This window comes from Mus pahari, chromosome 2, assembly GCF_900095145.1.
Source record: "Mus pahari chromosome 2, PAHARI_EIJ_v1.1, whole genome shotgun sequence".
In the NCBI taxonomy this organism is placed as follows: domain Eukaryota; kingdom Metazoa; phylum Chordata; class Mammalia; order Rodentia; family Muridae; genus Mus; species Mus pahari.
In genome coordinates, this window is record NC_034591.1 from 153,934,358 (window position 1) to 153,940,185 (window position 5,828).

The following is a 5,828-nucleotide window of genomic DNA, read 5'->3' on the forward strand; positions in this document are numbered from 1 at the left end:
TTTTAGAGGCAAATACATTATCTAACTCAAAGTTAAAGAGTTGATACTAAAGTTCAAATCATTTCAGTGGGTTGGATGTCATTATGTGAACATCTATGTCAGCAATTACTGAGTATAAAAATATGAAAACAAGTCTAATTTGTCCAAGACAGACATTCCTCCTCAGAAAGGTGCTGTAATTGCTTCTTTATTTTTCTTCATTCAGGGAGAATTCGCAACTAGAATCAACCAGGAGAGTGTCAAAAATTTCCCTTCCCTCTCTGAGGTTAAAATTTAATTGAGCTTTAATATCAAATAAACAGCTTTTACCTTCAACATTAATAAACCCCAAAGACAGTTTCTATTCATTTTGTATGATTAAAGTCCCATTAGGAATATAAATGTATTAATTTATAGATACAGATACTAATTGCTTAAATACTGAGTTGAAAACCAGGCACTAATATGCATGAAATAATTGATTCTTGCTGCACAAGGATGCCATAATAAAGAATTTAAAATTACTGTCACATTTTACCTAACTAGCAAAACCTCAGAATATTTTAAAAATATTCTAAAATAAAATGTCTTGGGGCCTTTTTTTCTGGGGATGAATATGGTTTAAAAAGATCAAATAATATGTCAAATACAGGTTTCAATATCAGAGATAATGAATAAAATTAAAGTAGGTCAATTTAAGTCATTTATTTTTCAGGAGAAAGAACCATTGCAATCACTACTGGTTATGATATAATTAAAAAGCAAAAATTGATATTTACCCTAGAAAGCACAGTTGCTAAATATTAAAAAATCATTAACAAGAAGATGTGATCATCTTTTAATTTTAACGTTCCTCTTTTTATTAGCATACCAGCAGTTTCCAGTCAATTACCATGTAAATATGGGACTATGATTATCATTGAGATAAGGCAAGGTATTGCAGACAGAAGAAGGATGTTTGTTTTGCTATTGAGCTTTTGGCTGTCTTGCGTTGTTTTGGCGAAAAATGTCCAGTGGCTTCCAGCATGCATTCTAAACATTTGTGGACATACTTGTTTCTTCTGTAGAAATGCATATACTTCAAAAAGACGAAATGTATTCTGTCGTTCATCAAAGAGTATTTCCCAAACATGTGAAGAGAGAAATTGGAACAGAACATTTACCTGGCATTCACGGGGCTTTGGATCTGATCCCAGCTCAGGGCAGTGGAGGGAGCATAGATTAATGTTATATAGAGCCAGGTCTCTTTGGTGGTGCAGTCCTATAATCCAACCACTCAGAAGCCGAAGGCAAGAGGATTGCAAGTTCAAGACCTGACTGAGAAATTTACCAAGATTCTGTTGAAAAATACAAAGTGACTAAAATGGGTCTGGAAAGGTCACCGGCTGTGCAAGCATGAGGTCCTGGGTTCGCATCCCCAGCACCCTTGTTAAACTCAACCCAGAGCTGTGAATCTGCAACCCCAGTTCTCTTGAGGTGGATACTGGGAGAGTCTGGTGGCTCACAGAGCAGCTGGTATAGCCAAACCGGACTCACTGAGAGACCAAGTAGAGCATGACACAGAGAGAGTCCTGATATCAACTTTTGGCTTTTGCACATGAACACATACAGAGGTGAGCAATCCTGTATATCCATACATAGAACACGCACACGCACGCATGCATGCACACACACACACACACACACACACACACACACACGAGAGAATAGATAAAATTCTGCGAAAGAACTCAGTGGTAGAACAAGAGCCTAACTACAGCATTAATCCATATCCCCACAGGAGCATTATTTTTATAAAATATTTCTATATACAAAATATAATGTTTCCACACATTAAAACAAAGAGACAAATGGCTCTGGGTCATATTTTGGAAAAAAAAATTATTCTTAAATTCAATCATTGTGGTAACTTAGCTCTTACTAGAAATACTTCTTGCTGGTTTTCTTGTTCTTACCCACAGATGAGAGAACACAACACCTTAAGAAAATTCTCTCTGTCTTCACTATATTTATTTTATTTTCTTCAGTAGTAAGACTCCAGGGAATCATTTTTAAAAAGTTGATTATATTCCAACAACCCAGGGGATGATGCATCTGATATTTGCCATGATCATTATTTAAAGTGGAATACTAAAAGAATTTTCTATGAGAATACTCATCCTAATGTGATTTATAATTTCTTATTAATGAATGAAGTGTAAGGAAGTTTGTCAGAAGTGACAGAGAAAGGTGATAGTCTAAGTCAGTCAGACCTCAAAGCCCGGTGTGGTGATGACCGCACTCTGAAGGTTGAAGCAGGAGGGTAAGTTTGAAGCTACCGGAGCTGTTGAGTAAAAGTTTATCTCCAAGAATCAAAGAGACGCAGGTATCCTGCCCTGGGCCCTCATTATTTAGCTTCTTTAGATCTGATGATTGTAGGATGGGTCTCCTGTACTTTATGTCTAATGACCACTTACAAGAGAGTACACACTGTGAGTGTCTTTCTGGGTCTGGGGGAGAGCCCAAGGGAGGACTCTGGAATCTCACTCAGAAGGGAAAATAAAGTAGACATTGGAGATGAGCAAAGGGAGGGAACTGGTTTGGAGGTGGTGTGAGGAGGGGAAGGAGGATGGGGATCAGTTATGGGGAGAGTGGGTTGGGAGAAGCCTGGGAAAGAGAAAGGAAAGCAGTGGTAGGCATCTCTGGGAATAGCCAGAGACAGGACAAGAGAGGTTCAGGGATTCCATGGGCGTGAGACTATGCTGAGACTCCTAGCAGTTGGGAATATAGAGACTGAAGTAGTCACCTCCTGCAGCCAGGCTGGACATCAAGCGCAGGGAGGAGGCATCAAACTACCAACAAATCCATCAACCCAGAGAGCAGTTAGCCCAGAGACCTACAGTAAAACCAAATACTAATCTAAAAAGTGATAATTAAAAAGCACGGATAATGACTCTGAATGACAATTTTCTATAATTAGGGGTCAGCACTTCTTCAGCCATCAGCAGAGAAGCTTCCACCTGCTGGAGATGGGAGCAAATAAAAAGACCCACAGCCAGGGGTTAGAAAGAGACATTGGAACACACAGCTCTCAATAACATGGCTCCACCAATCGCCTCCCCTCAGAGTTCAGGAAAATCTGAAGGAGCAAGCACCACACTGACAGTATGGATCCACACCAGGTCCTCTACATAAACACACACACACACACACACACACACACATACACACATACACATTCATACACATACACGCACATACACACACATTCATACACATACACACACATACACACTCACATGCATACATTCACACATACACATTCACAGACATACACACACATATACACACATTCACACACACATACACATACACACACATNCACACACATTCACACATTCATACACACATACAAACATTCATACACACACACATTTACACATTCACACACACATCCACACAATCACACATTCACACACACATATACACATTCATACACACACACACATTCACACACACACAAATTATATAAAAATAGCTTTCACTTTAGTATTTTTATGGGACTCCTGAATGTGTACCTGAGTGTATCTCTGATTTTTGTGCCTTCTCTGTGGGCTCATTTTTCTGTTGCTTTGCCTTGTCCAATGTTATGATTTTTTTATCTTATATGTTTAAATACAATTAAAGAGGAATATTATATGTTAGGAATACTTATGGTATGTTCTCTGTCTCAGTTCTTCATGATTGTGACAATGCTCTGTGTGTGTGACAGTCTTTCTTGCCCCTTTTCTGTCAATTTTCATTCCCTTTAACAGTCCTCCAATCAAATATTCCAACTCTTAGGTACTCACAGTATTGGAATTGTGCATCTGGATCCTTTTGAATTTTAGAATATTACAGTTACTGCTCTTCAATCACAGGATATACATAGATTCGTATTAGTAGTCAAAGCCAGGAAACTTTTTAAACAAATCTGGTACTTGACCACCCAATGCAACCAATGAAAAGACAAAGTTGGTTCTTTGCCTCCCAGTGTAACCAGTAAGACTCCATCTTCTCTGCTTTCTTCCTAACTCATCAGCATATGCAGACGCAACCAGCGTGAATCTGCCTAAGGATTTCTCATCTCTGTGAGGTAGCTCACATTTCCTTGGGCTTGCTGGCCTTTTCCCATCCATTTTGGCAAACAGATTTGTGTCTTTATCCCTTCTTCTGTTTAGCTGTCTAGTTCTCAGAGTTACATTTTGTTTCATGAAATTTAAACACAAAACAAGAGTGCCTCCTCCGTATCTCTCCAAAATCCATGTCCCTTTGATTTGTTGGGTAGAATCAGAGTCTGATCAGAACTCCCCAGATGCACATGGGTCCCGTACCCATCTAATGGGGTGTGAGTACCTACCAGCAATCAAGTCCTCAAAAAGGAGATCCACTCTTTCGCCAGCCATCGACGACCAATAACTTACACAAGTGCTGGTCTCCGGGGTTCTCTTCTCCATTCATGCTCTAATTTCGACTGGTTTATTCTTGTACAGGGAACCATAAATACTTGGGTGATTTGATATGTTCCTCAGCACTGTCATGGCCTCAAGTCAGAATCTCAAAACTTCCCTCATTCTCAAGCAGCTCCTACATCCTTCAGCATCGCACACTCTTCCCAGATGGTCCATAATCGATGGATGGAGCTACAAACGACTCGGCCACATCTGAGCACTCACTGTTTCTTATGTATGATCTTCGACTCCTACTTATGTATGACTGTTTCTTATGTATGATCTTTTTACATCTTCTCCCTGCAAAAACAAGCTTCTCTATTCAAAGTTGAAAGCAACACAAATAAAGACAGTGTGACAACCAACCTGGCCATCTCATATCTAGGGCGTTGGCCATCATGACTTTTTGTCCAGGTTTATAGTACCAGCCGTAAAATCTCTCCTGCAGAACAGACTTCATATTCAATCAGGATGTGATTGGTAACATCCATAACCCTTATGCCACTATTGAACCAGCTGATACACAGAGCCAGGAGGCAATAATGTTGCTTGCAGAGTTCAGTGCGGGGTGAGTCCATTGATATCATTTTGCCATAGCACCTTATGGCCCAATGCAATATAGCCCTGAGGGAGAAAGTCTCCTGGCCACACAAAGTTGATTTTATTTTACAGTAAATACGAAGTGAATGGTCTGCACATGCGCTTATCACTTTGTTCCATTGTGTACTGTTTTGTTTTTTTTTTTTTTCCTTATCTTTTTTGGGGAGGGAGGGGGAGACAGGGTTTCCTCTGACTGGGTGTTCTGGAACTCACTCTCTTGACCAGGCTGGCCTCAAAGTCTGTGATCTGCCTGCTTCTGCCCCCTGAGTGCTGAGATTACAAGTTTTGGGACACAACAACAGGCAATGTTGAACTTTTAAATCACATATTTATGTCTAGTGTCCTATAATAAAATTATAAATATTTAGACTTAATTTCTGATATCTAATTAATTTAGTTTAATACTGTTTTTCTCTGCCACCAAATTTGAGACAAAAATCTGAGAGGTTTATTTTTTTAAAAATCATGAAGTTATTTATTGGGCAGATGCTATACCATGAGGATAGACATTTCCCCCAAACTTCAAAAGACAAGCTAGGGAAGGGTCCTCCAATGACCATGTGGACGGAGATGTCTCAGTGATACTTGTAAGTCATAGCAGCAGCAACAGCAGCCACCACCTTCTGAAAAGCAGCCTGCAGTGCCAGGGTAAATTTGTGACCGAAGTGTCAAGACAACCCAGTCACTAGTATGCTGCCCAGAAGCTGAGAAGGTCCATTTTTAAGTGATGATTTTTCTGTAATTCTCAATTTGAAACAGTCTGTGAACCATCACGAATTA